The sequence below is a fragment of the Hemitrygon akajei genome, chromosome 19, assembly GCF_048418815.1.
Source record: "Hemitrygon akajei chromosome 19, sHemAka1.3, whole genome shotgun sequence".
In the NCBI taxonomy this organism is placed as follows: domain Eukaryota; kingdom Metazoa; phylum Chordata; class Chondrichthyes; order Myliobatiformes; family Dasyatidae; genus Hemitrygon; species Hemitrygon akajei.
In genome coordinates, this window is record NC_133142.1 from 43,799,049 (window position 1) to 43,817,094 (window position 18,046).

Sequence of the window (18,046 nt, forward strand, 5' to 3'; positions counted from 1 at the left end):
GTTGGAGAATCTTGTGTAGCTGATTTGCATGGGCTCGACAGGACCTTGAGCAGGTGATGGGCTGGTCATTGTCCGAGGTCAGGAATTGGAACTGCGATGTGTTGAGGCCAGGCTCAGGCTATCCCTCTTCTACTCTTGAGATAGTCCCACTCTTGCTCCGCGAGGCAGTTGTCAAGACGGATAGGCTGGTCGATCAGAGCCTCTAAGACGTCTACAAGCTCTCCCAAGGCAACGGTATCCTTTTACTCACCTCAGACTCTGTGGTGGTCAAGGTATCCCTGTTCAAGCCACTCTCCTCAGACAAAGTCAAAAATTCAATAGAGTAGTTCAATATTTTCATTTAAGATCAGAGATATGTATACAATTAACATCCAGAAATTTTTATTCTTCGCAGACATTCATGAATACAGAAAAGTGCGACCCTCGATGGCTGCTGGCCAAACTTCATCAAACAGTCCAAGGCTCCGTTTGTTCTGGCGGGATAATGGAACACCCCGTTCAATGGGCCATGTGTTCCTCCGAATCCAAGCAAATCTTGACCTCCGCTCCCAATGCACGATGGCCCAGGCGAAAGCTCTCCCATTCAGGAGAGGGATCATGAAGGCTTCATTCCCCTGCTCCATAGGAAACCAGAATGGCTGGAGTTCAAACACCAATGAACACTGAGTGAGAGAGCCCAGGTTACCATTAGATCTCTCCAGGGTCAGAAGATGGACTGACTCTGTAGAGTGACCAACACCCTCACCAAGCAACACTGGCTTCCTCCTTGCGATAGCTGGTGCATGGCAACATGGAGTTCGTGCATCTCCAGACTCTGCCCAGAAATTTCCTCGCTGTGGCTAGCTACAGCTGACGAGATGCAGGGATCTGTTCTGGGACCCCCACTCTTCGTGATTATAAATGACCTGGATGAGGAAGTGGAGGGATGGGTTAGTAAATTTGCTGATGACATAAAGGTTGAGGGTGTTGTGGATAGTGTGGAGGGTTGTTAGAGGTTACAGTGGGACATTGATAGGATGCAAAATTGGGCTGAGAAGTGGCAGATGGAACTCAACCCAGATAAGTGTGAGGTGGTTCATTTTGGTAGATCAAATATGATGGCAGAATGGTAATGGTAAGACTCTTGGCAGTGTGGAGGATCAGAGGGATTTTGGGGTCCAAGTTCATAGGACACTCAAAGCTGTTGTGCAGGTTGTCTCTGTGGTTAAGAAGGCATACAGTGCATTGGCCTTCATCAATCATGGGATTAAGTTTAAGAGCCGAGAGGTAATGTTGCAGCTCCATAGGACCCTGGTCAGACCCCACTTGGAGTTCTGTGCTCAGTTCTGGTCACCGCACTACAGGAAGGATGTGGAAACTATAGAAAGGGTGCAGAGGAGATTTACAAGGATGTTGCCTTGATTGGGGAGTATGCCGTATGAAAATAGATTGAGTGACTTTTCTCCTTGGAACGACGGAGGATGAGAGGTGACCTGATAGAGGTGTATAAGATGATGAGAAGCATTGATTGTGTGGATAGTCAGAGGCTTTTTCCCAGGGCTGAAATGGCTAACACGGCTTTTTCCAGGCTGAGATGTCAGGGTAAGTTTTTTATGCAGAGAGTGGTGAGTGGTGAGTGGAATGGGCTACCAGTGACGGTGGTGGAGGTGGATAAGATGGGGTCTTTTAAGAGGCTCCTTGGTAGGTACATGGAGCTTAGAAAAACAGAGGGCTATGGGTAACCCTAGGTAATTTCTAAGGTAAGGACATGTTCAGCACAGCTTTGTGGGCCGTTGTGCTGTAGGCTTTCTATGTTTCTATGTTTTTAACCTCACTTGGAATTGCTTTTTCATCCTGACAATAGTCATCCATAAGTTACATCTGGAATTCTAGTACTGTTCTGGATCACCTGCCTTGAACACCACAGATCTAACCCTTAGGAGACTCCAAATCCCTGGTTTATCCACCACTCATAAAATGTTAGAGGATCTCTATAATCCATGCAGCATCTACGGAAAAGAGTACAGTCAATGTTTCAGCCCGAAATGTTGACTGTATTCTTTTCCATGTTGCTGCCTGGCCAGCTGAGTTCCTCCAGCATTTTGTGTGTGTTGCTCGGATTTCCAGCATCTACAGATGCTTATCCATCGCTTCTGGTTTGGGTTTGCAACACAGTTGTTGATGACTATGGCCTGATGGACAAACAACCAATGTGCAAAACACAACGAATCTGCAAATACAAAAATAAAGAAATAATAATAATACTAAATAAATAAGCTGTAAATATTGAGAAAATTAGATGAGTTCTTGAAATTGAGTCCATAGACTGTGGGAACATTTCAATGAAAAGGCAAGTGAAGTTACCTCCTTTGTTTCAAGAGCCTGATGCTTGAGGGGTTATAATTGTTCCTGACCCTGATGGTGTGAGTCCTGAGGCTCCTGGACCTTCTTCTTGATGGCGGCAGTGAGAAGGGAGCATGGCCTGGATTATGGATGCTGCTTTCCTGTGACAACACTTCATGTAGTTATGCTCAATGGTGGGGAGGGCTTTACTGTGAACACGAGACTTCAGCTTTTTGAGGTTTCAATGAGGAGTGGCTAGAGAGAGAGAAAGCGAAAAGCTGTAGGTAGACGATTTTTTTCTCATCATTTATTTACTGTTTTTCCTGTTTTATATTTTCTCGATTAGGGATGCCAGGCAGGCTGGTTGAATGCTCCTCTTGTGGGATGTGGCAATGCAGTGAGACCTCCTGTGTTCCTGACAACTTCACCTGCAAGAAGTTGCAGCTTCTAACACTCCATGTTAAGGAGTTGGAGCTGGAACTGGATGAACTCTGGATCATTCGGGAGGCTGAGGAGGCGATAGATAGGACATATAGAGAGGTAGTTACACCTAAGGTGCAGGCAGGACACTGTGTGACAGCCAGGAAGGGACAAGGGGTTAAACAGCCAGTGCAGAGTATCCCAGTGACCATCCCCCTCAACAGCAGGAATACCACAGGAACATTGTTGGGGGGTTTGACAAGGGAAGTGGGAGAAGAGGTGAGCTGTGCTGATAGGGGATTTGCTGATTCAGGGAACAGAAAGGAGTTTCTGTGGACGAGAATGAGATTGCCATATGGTTATGCTGCCTCCCAGGGGCCAAGGTCTGGGACATTTTAGTTCAAGTCTTGGTTATGGATTCCATGCAAGGCTTATTGAGAAAATAAGGAGGCATGGGATCCAAGGGGACATTGCTTTGTGGATCGAGAACTGGCTTTCCCACGGAAGGCAGAGTGATTGTAGACAGGTCATATTCTGCATGGAGGTCGGTGACCAGTGGGGTGCCTCAGAGATCTGTTCTGGGACCCCTACTCTTCGTGATTTTTATAAATGACCTGGATGAGGAAGTGGAGGGATGGGTTAGTAAGTTTGCTGATGACACAAAGGTTGGAGGTGTTGTGAATAGTGTGGAGGGCTGTCAGAGGTTTCAGCGGGACATTGATAGGATGTAAAACTGCACTGAGAAATGGCAGACGGAGTTCAACCCAGATCAGTGTGATGTGGTTCATTTTGGTAGGTCAAATATGATGGCAGAATATAGTATTAATGGTAAGACTCTTGGCAGTGTGGAGGATCAGAGGGATCTCGGGGTCCGAGTCCATAGGACACTCAAAGCAGCTGCCCAGGTTGACTCTGTGGTTAAGAAGGCGTACGGTGTATTGGCCTTCATCAATCATGGAACTGAATTTAGGAGCCGAGAGGTAATGTTGCAGCTATATAGGACCCTGGTCAGACCCCACTTGGAGTACTGTGCTCAATTCTGGTCGCCTCACTACAGGAAGGATGTGGAAGCCATAGAAAGGGTGCAGAGGAGATTTACAGGGATGTTGCCTGGATTGAGGAGCATGTCTTATGAAAATAGGTTGAGTGAACTCGGCCTTTTCTCCTTGGAGTGACAGAGGATGAGAGGTGACCTGATAGAGGTGTATAAGATGATGAGAGGCATTGATCATGTGGTTAGTCAGAGGATTTTTCCCAAGGCTGAAATGGTTGACACAGGAGGACACAGGTTTAAGGTGCTGGAAAGTAGGTACAGAGGAGATATCAGGGATCTGTATTTTACTCAGAGAGTGGTGAGTGCGTGGAATGGGCTGCCGGCAATGGTGGTGGAGGCGGATACAATAGGATCTTTTAAGAGACTTCTGGATAGGTATGTGGAGCTTAGAAAGAGAGAGGGCTATGGGTAAGCCTAGTAATTTCTAAGGTAAGGACATGTTCGGCACAACTTTGTGGTCCGAAGGGCCTGTATTGTGCTGCAGGTTTTCTATGTTTCTATGAGTCCTCAGCATTCTTAAGTAAATTGGTGTAGGAGGGAGGACGTCAGATATTTTGGTTCACTGGGCTCTCTTCAGTGAAGGTGGGAACTGTGCAGAAGAGATGGTTTGCACCTTAAATGGAAGGGGACTAATATACTAGTGGGAAGGTTTGCTAGAGCTGCGCTGCTGGGTGGGATAGGGGTGTGGGGTAGAGTTTTAAACTACAATTTCAGGGAGGTGGGAACCAGAGTGCCAGAACAGATAGTGGAGAGGTTGTGGAGACAAGTGTTGTTAAGACCTCAGACAAAATCAGGAATTAAAAGGTTGAGCATGGCGCGACTAATGTTCCAAGCTGCGTATATTTCAATATCGAAGGAAAGGCAGATGAGCTCAGGGCCTGGATCAACACATGGAATTACGATATTGCAGCCACTAGTGAGACTTGGTTGCAGGAGGGGCAGGACTGGGAGCTCAATATTCCGGGGTTCTGTTGTTTTAGATGCGACAGAGTGGGAGGGATTAAAGGAGGAGGGGTGATTTTACAAGTCAGGGAAAATGTCGTGGCAGTGCTTAGTCAGGACAGACTGGAGACCTCAACTAGTGAGGTATGATAGGTGAAACTGAGTAATAAGAAAGGTATGACCACATTAATGGGGCTGTATTACAGACCGCCCAACAGGCCAATGCATTTAGAGGAACAAATTTGTAGAGAGATCGCAGACTGCTGCAAGAAACATAGCGTTGCTAGAGCAGGTGATTTTAACTTTCTACATGTTGATTGGGACTCCCATACTGTAAAACAAGTAGATGGGATAGAGATTGTCAGTTGAGAGCAGGGAAGATTCCTTAATCAGTATATAGAAGTTCCAATCAAATGTATATGATACTTCATCTGCTATTAGGGAATGAGATAGGGCAGGTGACAAAAGCTTGTGTAGAGGAACACGTTGCATCTAGTGATCATAACGCCATTAGTTTCAAAGTAATTATGGAAAAGGATATGTCTGTCCCGCAGGTTGAGATTCTAAATTGGAGAAAGTTGATGGTATCAGAAAGGAACTTGCAAGTGTGGATTAAGACAGGCTATTTTCTGGCAAAGGTGTACTTGATAAGTGGGAGCCCTTCAAAAGTTAAATTTTGAGTACAGAGTTTGTATGCTCCTATCAGAATAAAAGGCAGTGATAACAGGTTTAGGGAAACTTGTTTTTGAATAAATATTGAAGCCCTGGTTAAGAAAACTAAAGAGATGTTTAGCAGGTATAGGCAGTAGGAGCAAATGAGATACTTGATGAGTATAAGAAATATAAGAGAACACTTAAGGAAAAAGTCAGGAAGACTAAAAGAAGGCATGAGGTTGCCCTGGAGACAAGGTGAAAGAGAATCCTAAGAGGTTCTACTGATATGTAAGAACAAAAGGATTGCAATTGGCCCTCTGGAAGATCAGAATGGTAATTGATGCATGGAGCCAAAAGATTTAAGGGGAGATCTTAAAATGATCTTCTGTATCGGTATTTACTCAGGAGGTGGACACAGAGTGGACTTACAGGGTCCGTGGACTTCATAGACCCTATAAAAATTTCAGAGGAGGAGGTGTTTGCCATCTTGAGACAAATTAGGAAGGATAAATCCCCAGGGCCTGGCAAGGTGTTCCCTTGGACCCTGTGAGAGGTAAATGCAGAAATTCCCAGGGTTCTAGCAAAAATATTTAAATCATCCTTACCAACAGGTGAAGTACTGGAGGATTGGAGGATAGCTAATGTTGTTCTGCTGTTCAGAAAGGCTCTAGAATAAAACTAGGAAATTATAGACCAGTGAGCCTAATATCAGTAGTGGGAATGCTATTGGAAGGTATTCTAAAGGACTGAATATACGAATATTAGAGAGCGGTAGTAGGTTGCCTCTCTGACTGGAGGCTTGTGAGGAGCAGAGTGCCACAGGCATTGGTGTTTGGTCCATTGTTGTTTCTCAGCTATATCAATGATCTGCATGATAATGTGGTCAACTGGATCAGCAAATATGTGGATGACACCAAGATTGGGGGTACAGTCAACAGCGAGGATAACTATCAGAGCCTGCAGCAGCATCTGGACCAGCTGGAAAAATGGGTTGAAAAATGGCAAATGGAACAATGCAGACAAGTACAAGGTGTTGTACTTCAGTATGGTCAACAAGGGTTAAGTCTTACAGTGCCTTATCATTATAGGGCACTGAAGAGTGCTGTAGAACAAATGGATCTGGGGATACAGGTTCATAATTCATTGAAAGTGGTGTCACTGGTAGACAGGATCATAAAGAATGCTTTTGCCACATTGGCCTTCATAAATCAAATTACTGGGTACAGGAGATGGAGGTTATGTCGAAGTTGTTTAAGATATTGATGAGGCCTAATTGGAGTACTGTGTGCGGTTTTCATCACCTACCTACAGAAAAGATGTAAATAAGGTTGAAAGTGTACAGAAAAAAATTTGAAGGATGTTGCCAGGTATGGAGGACTTGGTTATAAGGAAAGATTGAATAGGATTATAATTTATTCTTTGGATTGTAGAAGGTTGAGGCGAAATTTGACAGTGGTATACAAAATTATGAGGGATAAAGATAAGGTAAATGCAAGCAGCATTTTCCACTGAGGTAGAGTGGGACTACAACTGGAGGTCATAGGTTAAGGGTGAAAAGTGAAAAGTTTAAAGGGAACATAAGAGGGAACGTCTTTACTCAGAGGGTCGTGAGAGTGTGGAATGAGCTGCCAGTGCAAGGGGAGCATGGGAGCTCAATTTCAACATTTAAGAGAAGTTTAGATTGGTGCATGGATGATAGGGGTATGGAGGGCTGTGGTCCCAGTACAAGTCGGTGGGAATAGGCAGCTTAAATGGTTCAGCACAGACTAGATAGCCCGAAGGGCCGGTTTCTGTGCTGCACTTTTCTATGACTCTAAGGCTGTATAAAAAAAGCATCGACCATCTCAGAGAGAGGAAAAAATGAAAATAATTGTCTGGGTTCTCAGTGCAGTAAAGTAGAAACCTTGAGCAGCTCAGGTTTGTGGGCTTTGCTTGAAGGCAATTTGAGAAATATGCTGGAAGGTTGTCTCATATCTAATTGCACAAAGCTCAGTTAATGACCCATTTTGTTATTGTCAGAGATAAGTGTTTGTTGTATCATGTGCCTTAATGACTAATGGGAAGAAGATTGAAAATAATGACAGTTAATGGAAGGGAGTGACAATTAGGAGTAAATCTACCTTGATGAGCTCTAATTAATCCAGCTGTTTGCTTACCACTAAAATTATACTCCAGAGATAAATGTGGCAAAGTGAAGCACCCTTCCCTTAATATTAATGAACACAGAATTTAGAATTAGCTGAAATAATGATTTTCTTTCCTTCTCTCTCATTTCTTTTAGCTTGGTTCTTTCTCTTCACCCACATTTTACTGTTAATTCACCCTGACTCAATGTCTGCATTCCCCCAAATTCTGAAAGCTTTGATGGGGATACTTGAGATTTCTGGGATAGAAGGGCTCCTGGTCTTTTAGTCCTGCTGTTCAGCAGTACATGAGGGAGCACTAAGGATTTGTCTGGAAATTTTGAAGAATTTCTCACTGCCAACAAACAATTTACAAATGAAAACAAGCATGAGAGAAGCCATTTTGTGAACAAGTACATTCCCCTGGTCAGAATAGTAATACAGAACGAAAAATTTGATAGGTAATCCAAAGGGTTGCTCTTCAAAAAGAATCCAAGAATTGAAACAGACATTTTCCAAAGTTTCATCAGTTTCAATTGCACTATTCAACTAATGCAACTTCAGCGAGCCTGGAGGAGAGCTCTCAGAATCTATTCCAGAATTACCATTATAGAACGTAATTGATATGTTGTGAACCATGCAGAAACAGGTACACTAAAGATTTTCACTGAATACTAACTTACTTACCTATGTTACGAACATAAAATGCTGGAGGAACTCAGCAGACCAGGCAGCATCTAGGAAAAGAGTACAGTCGACATTTTGGGCAGGACTGCTGAAGGGTTTCAACCTGAAACATCAACTGTACTCTTTTCATAGATGTTGCCTGGCCTGTTGAGTTTCTCCACAATGTTGTGTGTGTTGCTTGGGTTTCCAGCGTCTGCAGATTTTCTCTTGTTAACATTACAAACATTTAAATAAAAATAGCTTTAGTGTTAGAACATAAGAATTAGGAGCAGGCTGGCTAGCTGTTTGAGTAGGGTCTTCCACACATCCAGAGACAGAGAAGCAGTTTCAGCGACAGGTTACTGTCGATGCAATGCTCCTCAGACAGGATGAAGAGGTCAATACTCCCCAATGCCATTAGGCTTTACAATTCAACTGCCAGGACTTAAGAACTTTTTTTAAAGCTATTATTAATGCTTTTTGAGTTAGTGATTTAGATGCATATCATATTATTACTGAGTTAAGTATTGTATGTAATGAGTTTTTGCTACAACAAGTGTATGGGACATTGGAAAAAAAGTTGAATTTCCCCATGGGGATGAATAAAGTATCTATCTATCTATCTATCTATCTATCTAAATCAGGAGCACCCAACATGTGGTTCACAGAGCCTTTGCTCAATGATATTGGTCCATGACATAAATAAGTTCAAGTCAAGTCACTTTTTATTGTCATTTCAGCCATAACTGCTGGTACAGTACACAGTAAAAATGAGACAACATTTTTCAGGACCATGGTGCTACATGAAACAGTACAAAAACTATACTGAACTACATAAGAACAACACAGAAAAAATTACTACACTAGACTACAGACCTACCCAGGACTGCATAAAGTGCACAAAACAGTGCAGGCATTACAATAAATAATAAACAATAAACAAGAAAATAGGCATGGTAGAGGGCAGTAAGTTGGTGTCAGTCCAGGCTCTGGGTATTGAGGAGTCTGATGGCTTGGGGGAAGAAACTGTTACATAGTCTAGTTGTGAGAGCCCGAATGCTTCGGAGCCTTTTCCCAGATGGCAGGAGGGAGAAGAGTTTGTATGAGGGGTGCGTGGGGTCCTTCATAATGTTGTTTGCATTGTGGATGCAGCGTGAAGTGTAAATGTCTGGAATGGCGGGAAGAGAGACCCCGATGATCTTCTCAGCTGACCTCACTATCCGCTGCAGGGTCTTGCGATCCGAGATGGTGCAATTTCCGAACCAGGCAGTGATGCAGTTGCTCAGGACACTCTCAATGCAACCCCTGTAGAACGTGATGAGGATGTGGGGTGGGAGATGGACTTTCCTCAGCCTTCGCAGAAAGTAGAGACACTGCTGGGCTTTCTTTGCTATGGAGCTGGTGTTGAGGGACCAAGTGAGATTCTCCACCAGGTGAACACCAAGAAATTTGGTGCTCTTAATGATCTCTACCGAGGAGCCGTCGATGTTCAGTGGAGAGTGGTTGCTCCGTGCCCTCCTGAAGTCAACAACCATCTCTTTTGTTTTGTTCACATTCAGAGACAGGTTGTTGGCTCCGCACCATTCCGTTAGCTGCTGCACCTCCTCTCTGTAAGCTGACTCATCGTTCTTGCTGATGAGACCCACCACGGTCGGTCATTGGTGAACTTGATGATATGGTTCGAGCTGTGTGTTGCAGCACAGTCATGGGTCAGCAGAGTGAACAGCAGTGGACTGAGCGCACAGCCCTGGGGGGCCCCCGTGCTCAGTGTGATGGTGTTGGAGATGCTGCTCCCGATCCGGACTGACTGAGGTCTCCCAGTCAGGAAGTCTAGGATCCAGTTGCAGAGGGAGGTGTTCAGGCCCAGTAGGCTCAGCTTTCCAATCAGTTTCTGAGGGATGATTGTGTTGAATGCTGAACTGAAGTCTATGAACAGCATTCGAACATATGTGTCTTTTTTGTCCAGGTGGGTTCGAGCCAGGTGGAGGGTGGTGGCAATGGCATCATCTGTTGAGTGGTTGGGACAGTACACAATCTGCAGGGAGTCCAGTGAGGGGGGCAGCAGGGTCTTGATATGCCTCATGACGAGCCTCTCGAAACACTTCATGATGATGGATGTGTGTGCAACGGGACGGTAGTCATTGAGGCAGGACACTGAAGACTTCTTCGGCACGGGGACGATGGTGGCGGCCTTGAAGCACGTTGGAACGGTGGCGCTGCTCAGGGAGATGTTGAAGATTTCAATGAGGACATCTGCTAGCTGGTCTGCACTCCTCTGAGCACTCTACCAGGAATGTTGTCGGGTGCAGCAGCCTTCCGTGGGTTGACCCTGCACAGGTTTCTCCTCACATCGGCCACAGTGAGACACAGCACCTGGTCATTTGGAGGAGGGGTGGACTTCCTCGCCGTCATGTCATTTTCCACCTCAAAACGAGCGTAGAAGTTGTTCAGCGCATCTGGGAGTGAGGCATCACCTGCACAGTCAGGTGATGTTGTCCTGTAGTTGGTGATGTCCTGAATGCCCTTCCACATACGCCACCGGTCATGTTTGGGAGCTGTTGTTTGCCTTGAGGCAAATTAGAGTGGATAAGTACTCAGGGCCTGACAAAATATCCCCTTAGACGTTATGGGAGTCTACTATAAAATATCAGGGGCCCAGGCAGAGCTATTTAAAACATTCTTAGCCACAGGTGAGGTGCCGAAGGACTGGGGGATATCTAATGTCCTTCTATTTTTCTGAACAATCTCTATGAATAAGCTGGGAAATTATAGGCTGGTGAGCTTGATGTCAGAAGAGGGTAAATTATTGGAAGGAATTGTAAGGGACAGGATGTATAAGTATTTGGAAAGACAGGGCCTGATTCAGGATAGTCAACATAGCTCTGTGTGTGGGAGATTGAGAGCAAGCAATCTTATAGAATGTTTTAAGGAGGTTACCAGGAAAGTCGATAAAGGAAAGGTAGTAGATGTTGTCTATCTGGACAAGGTTCAGTCGCTTAGCATTCAGGATGAAGTAGTAAATTGGATTAAACATTGTCTTAGCAGGAGATGCTAAAGAGTGGCAGTAGATGGTTGTCTCTCTGACTGGAGGCCCATGAGAGCGATGTGCCACAGGGATCAGTGCTGCATCCTTTGTTGTTTGTGATTTATATCAACGATCTGGATGACAATGTGGTAAACTGGATCAGTAAATTTGCACATGACACCAAGGTGGGGGTAAAGGCTATTAAAGCCTGCTAGCAGGATCTGAACCAGCTGGAAAAATGACAGATGGAATTAATGCAGACAAGCATGAGGTGTTGCACTTAGGGAGAACAAACCAGCGTAGGATTTACAAAATGAACGGTAGAGCATTAAGGAATGCAGAAGATAAAAGCGATCTGGGAATACAGATCCACAATTCCTTGAAAGTGGTGTCACAGATCGTAAAGTGAGCGTTTGGCACATTGACCTTCATAGTTCAAAGCACTGAGTTCAGGAGTTGGGATGTTATATTGAGGCTGTATAGATACTGGTGAGGCCAAATTAGGAGTACCGTGTACACCTTTTGTCATCAACCTACAGGGAAGAGCACAGAGAAAATTTATGAGGGTTTTGCCAGGACTTGAGGACCTGAGTTATAGGGAAGTGTTGAGTAGGTTAATAGGGTAAGATCTTATTCCCTGGAGCATAGGAGAATGAAGGGGGATTTGACAGAGGTATACAAAATAACAAGGGGTATAGATAGGGTAAAGGCAAGTAGGCTTTTTCCACTGAGCCTGGGTGAAACTAAAAGCTAGAGGTCATAGGTTAAAGGTGAAAGGTGAAATATTTAAGGGGAACCTGCGATGGGACTTCTTTAGTCAGAGGGTGGTGCGAGTGGGAACAAACTGCTGGCAGAAGTGGTGGATGTAGGTTTGATTGCAACATTTAAGAGAAGATTTGTGAAGTACTTGGATGGGAGGGGCATGGGGTGTTAAGGTCCAGGTGCAGGTTGATGGGACCAGGTGCAATAACAGTTCATCATATACTAGATTCAGACCGAAGGGCCTGTTTCCGTGTTGGAGTGCTCTATGACCCTTTGAAATATATACCCCCCCCCAAAAATAACCACTATAATTATTAAACATAGACCAGAAATCATTGAGTGTTTCATTGATAACGAATTAAGGTGAAGAGGTTAAAAAGAGCAGTGTCTTTTAATTGTTATTCTGTCTGGGAATTGTATGTCTAACTGGCTACCTTACGATGGACAGCTCAATGCTTCATTTCCCAGGTCCGCCACACCATGAGCAAGGCAAGTGTGATAGCTCAATCCAGAGAGTATCATAGAAATATTTTATTCCGGCAGGCATGCACATAAGTACATTTACTGTTGGGACTGGGTGGGTCTCTGACTGACTGACTGACCCATACTCCATTGAAAGAACTAATCATTTAGATACCACTGAGGAATCAATATCTCCCAGCTATCCAGCTGAATTACCTATGTGTCAACAAAAAGGCTCTGCATTTCTTTCTGCAGCTGAGGTAGGTATCTATTTTTAAGAGTTTGCTCTACTATTCAAAAGGTTTCAAACACACAAGCAGGATCCAGTATTCCACTAGCTACACGGAATTTTTGTTAGATTTGAGATGACTAAGTAACGATGTGCATTTATATAGTGCCTCACTCATAGCAAAGACTCTGAAGTACTCAGAAGTGAGATTTTAATTGTTTGTCAGTTTGATATTAAGCCTTGCAGTCGTTTCCCAAGCCTGTCAGATCCACTGCAGCTCTTCCATGGTGTTTAATTTACTTTGCAGCTCTCTGGTGCCTTTGTGATCAAAAGTTCACAGCCAAGGTGATGATAAAAACTGTGGAAGCAGAGCTCTGAATCAGACAGCAGTAGCTTCAGGCTTCTCTATCACAGCATTCAGAGATAGAACAACTACTGAGAGAGACATCAAGGACAAGAAATGCAAGGTCCCCATCTACCAGCCACATGCACCTTTCAGATGAAATTTCAAATCACATAGGAACTGAAGAAGTAGGAGTAAGCTATCCAGCCCTCTGCCATTCAGTGAAGATATGGATGATCCTTTTACCTTATTTTCACTTTTCTGCATTTAAACATAAACCCATTGGTCCTCAATATCTAAGGATCTAGCAATAACTGCCATGAAAAGACTAAGCAAATGAGTCTCTACAGCCCTTCGGGGTAAAGCATTTCAAATGTTCACTACTGTCTGTGTAAATAAATTTTTGTTCTTCTCAGTCCAGAATGGCCAAAACCTTATTTTGAGACAGTGACCCCCTGAGTTTGGATATGCTACCCAGCAGGCATATCGACTCCACGTCTGCCAAGCCCTTTGGAAGTCTCATCCTATCTGTCTGCTCTCTATGTGCAATCAGAAGCCTTCCTGCTATCCAAAGAACAGTAGTAAGCATTGGGTTGAAATTTGATCAAAGTCCTTACAATGTCAGTGAGTGAATCTTACTTTATATTCCAGTGTGACCAATTCTGCCAGCAGGCCCTCTCCTCATTCTCCTAATCACGTTGCAGTCCTGAGGATAACAAAAGCACCATGTCTGAGACGAACAGGGCTTTGCTGAAGCTGTGAAGGCATGTCATCATATCACTTCAAAAACTGCCTCATGGTCTGGATGCGCCGGGACCCTGTGGACATTCCCTTCTGCAGCAAGTATAGTCCTTTGGATGCCGCTGGGGGAATGAGCTTTAAGGGCAGAGCAGCAGTAGTCAGGATGATGGAACTGGGACCGGCTCTAAGGCTCAGTGGGAAAGGCAGAAGTTAGGCAGGTCAATAGTTATAGGGGACTCAACAGGAAGGGGCACAGACAAGAGACTCTTTGACTGCAGAAGAGATGCCAGGACGGTGTGTTGCTCCCAGGTGCCAGGGTCAGGGATGTTCCAGGTCGGCTGCAGAACATTCAGAAGGGGAAGGGTGAACAGACTGAGATCATGGTTCACGTTAGTAGCAACAGAAAAGATGGAAAGGGTGATGAGTTCTTCACAGTGAATATAGGCAGTTAGAAGAGAATGTAAAAAGCAGAACCTCAAGGGTGATAACCAGAATCAGAATCAGAATCAGAATCAGACTTTAATCGCCAAGTACCTATGCACATACAAGGAATTTACTTCTGGCAGATGTTGTCTCTCTGCTCATAACAATAATAATGATAAATATAAATGAAAATATAGATTATACATACAGGTAGTGCAATCCAAGCAATAGTTAGCCGACAGTTAACTGGCAGTTAACTATTTAGCAAAGTGACCGCAGTAGGGAAAAAACTTCTCCAGTGCCTATTAGTCTTAGTCTGGAGGGATCTGAAGCGCCTACCAGACGGAAGCAGATCAAACAGTCCGTGCGCAGGATGGGAGGAGTCCTTTATGATGTTCCCCGCCCTCTTCTTCAACCTGGAAGAGTACAGGTCCACAATAGAGGGCAGGGAGGCTCCAATGATGCGCTCGACAGGGCTCACTGTGCGCTGTAGTCTGGTTCTATCCTGCTTGGTGGCGGCTCCAAACCACACAATGATGGAGGTGCACAGGACAGACTCAATGACTGCAGTGTAGAACTGCAGCAGCAATTCCTGAGGCAGACCGTATTTCCTCAAGAGCCGCAGGAAATACATCCGCTGCTGGGCCTTCTTCAGGATGGAGCTGATGTTCTGCTCCCACTTCAGATCCTGAGAGATGGTGGTTCCCAGGAACCTGAAGTCCTGAATCTCTGGATTACTCCCAATGCCATGTGCTAATGAAGGACTACGGAGGACTATTCTCAGTACCACTTGTTAAAATATTAATTTAGATAAATATGTGGCTGAGGAGCTAGTGCTGGGGGTGGGGATTAAAGCACTCGGATTACTGCAATTTTTCCTGGAGTAGGCATGACCATTAAAATTGAGATAGGTTCCAACTGAACTTGAAGAGGACTGGGAGATTTACTAGTACTATTCAGGGGAGAGGTTTAAACTAGCATGGCAGATGGGTGGGCCCTGAGCACTAGAACATGCACCATGACCTCTTTCTTCTCACCCTCCCTTCGTGAACGTTCTGCAGTCGATCTGAGACATCTCTGAAACTGGCATATGGTAGGCACACACCGTCCTATGTGTTATTGATATCATAGTCAACAAGAGCAAGATTGGTCATCAGGTTAGACAGGAGCACAGTGAAGGGAGAGGAAAGACCATTGGTTGAAAATGCATTTATTTCAATGCAAAAGCCTTGACAGCTGAGGCAGATGAACTCCAGGCATGAATTGGTTCTAGGGACCGGGATATATTAACCATAACAGAAACATTGCTGAAGGAAGGGCAGGATTGGCAGCTCAGTGTTCCAGGATATATGTACTACAGGAATGACAGAGATGCAGGCATCAGAGGAGGGGGCGTTATCTTCTTGATGAAAGAGGATATTGTAGCGGTGTGCTACACACAGTGCTGAAATAACACGTAGTCGATGAGCTGCAGTTGCAAAAGAGATTTATTTGAACTTCGCGGCCTCGCTTTAAAGCCTTCCTGATCCCACCCTCCCCGGGCGGGAATGCTGTAGGGGGGCGCGTATTCACAGTCCCGTCCCGTGCGTGGGCTTTTCCCCTTGCTGGTGAAGCAGGCTTGGCGCCCTTTTTGGGACCGGCCTCAGTGCTGGCGTGCGCTAATTTGTGAGCCGGTTCGAGTGCGCTGGGAAGTGGGTCGCCACATAACCCCCCCCCCCAGAACTGGCGATACACCCCCCCAATGTCCACAGTCTGGATCAGCCTCTGTTTGGGAGGTCTGCCTCTGCGCCGCGGTGCCGGAATCTCGACCGGCTGCGCCACGTCCACATGGGCCGGTTTGAGTCGGTCCACCGTGAAAACCTCCTCTCTCCCCCCAACGTCCAGCACGAATGTGGACCCATTGTTTCTGATCACTGTAAACGGCCCCTCGTAGGGCCGCTGTAGCGTTGCCCGATGTCCACCCCATCGTACAAAAACAAACTTACAGTTCTGCAGGTCTTTGGGTATGCAGGTCGGGTGCTGCCCATGCTGCGAAGTGGGTATGGGGGCCAGGTTACCGAGCCTCTCGCATAGTCTGCCCAGGACTGCTGCGGGTTCTTCCTCTTGCCCCCTTGGGGCTGGTATGAACTCCCCTGGGACAACCAGGGGTGCGCCGTACACCAACTCGGCCGACGAGGTGTGCAGATCCTCTTTGGGCGCCGTGCGGATTCCAAGCAGGACCCAGGGAAGCTCGTCCACCCAGTTAGGTCCTCTCAGGCGGGCCATGAGAGCCGACTTCAGGTGACGGTGGAAACGCTCCACCAGTCCGTTCGACTGTGGGTGGTAGGCAGTGGTGTGGTGCAGCTGAGTCCCCATAAGGCTGGCCATAGCTGACCACAGGCTGGAGGTGAACTGGGCGCCTGTGTCGGAGGTAAGACGCTGATCTCGGCTCCGGCATTGACCAAAAAGCGGCGTCCCGACCGCTTGTCCCACACATACAGGAGGCTATTCTGATGACCAGCCGCCGTAGCCATCAGCGGCGGCTGGCCCTGACGTTTCCCGGGAACTTGCAGGGCGGGTTACAGCGGTGGGCTTCTGCGCCCCACTGCTGGTGGTAGAAGCACCATTGTTCGTTGGTCTCCTCACCCCTCCCTCCGGGGTTACTGGGCTCTGCTGCCGGGCCTGGTCTGGTCTGCTGCTGGGAGTGTGGCCTGGTGATCTGTGCGACGGACACCCCACTCTCCTTCTTGGCTTTCCACAGCAAGTCCGCCCAGGCTGCCACCTTCCGGGGGTCACTGAAATCCACGTCGGACAGCAGCAGGTGTATGTCCTTGGGCAGCTGCTCCAGGAATGCCTGCTCAAACATGAGGCAGGGCTTGTGTCTTCCAGCCAGGGACAGCATCTCGTTCATCAAAGCCGATGGCGGTCTGTCTCCCAAACCATCCAGGTGCAGTAAGCAGGCAGCTCGCTCACGCCGTGAGAGTCCGAAAGTCCTTTTGAGCAGGGCTTTGAATTCTGTGCATTTGCCGTCCGCTGGGGGAGACTGTATGAACTCCTCAACCTGGGCCGCTGTTTCCTGGTCGAGGGAGCTCACCACATAGTAGTAACGTGTGGCATTCGAGGTTATCTGCCAAACGTGGAATTGGGCTTCTGCTTGCTGGAACCATAGTTGAGGTCGCAGCGTCCAGAAGCTTGGCAGTTTTAACGAAACTGCATGAACAGATGCGGCGTCGTTCATCTTCGGTTCAAATGTCGTTTGGGCCATCGGGGTCACCAATTGTAGCAGTGTGCTACACGCAGCGCTGAAATAACAACATGTAGTCGATGAGCTGCAGTTCCAAAAGAGATTTATTCGAACTTCGCGGCCTCGCTTTAAAGCCTTCCTGATCCTGCCCTCCCTGGGCCAGAATGCTGTAGACTGTGAGACTGCGTATTCACAGTCCCGTCCCGCGCGCTGGCTTTTCCCCTTGCTGGTGAAGCAGACTTGGCGCCCTTTTTGGGACTGGCCTCAATGCCGGCGCGCGCCGATTTGTGAGCCGGTTCGAGTGCGCTCGGAAGTGGGTCGCCACAATATCTTCTATAGCCCTTATAGAAGATATTCTTAGGGGATCATCTAGTGAGGGTATATGGGTAGAACTTAGAAATAACAAGGGATGGTCAGCTTGATGGGATTGTATTATAGGCCCCTCAATAATGAGCTGGATTTAGAGGAGCAGATAGGTAGAGATTGCAGCTAGTTGTAAACATAATAGGGTAGTATTAAAGGGAGATTTTAACTTCTTTAATATTGACGGGGCCAATGGCAATGTGGAGGGCTTGGACAGAGTGGAATTTGTCAAATATGCCTAAGAAAACCTCCTTGCTAGAGGGACAGACTAAAGAGGGTACAACACTGGATCTC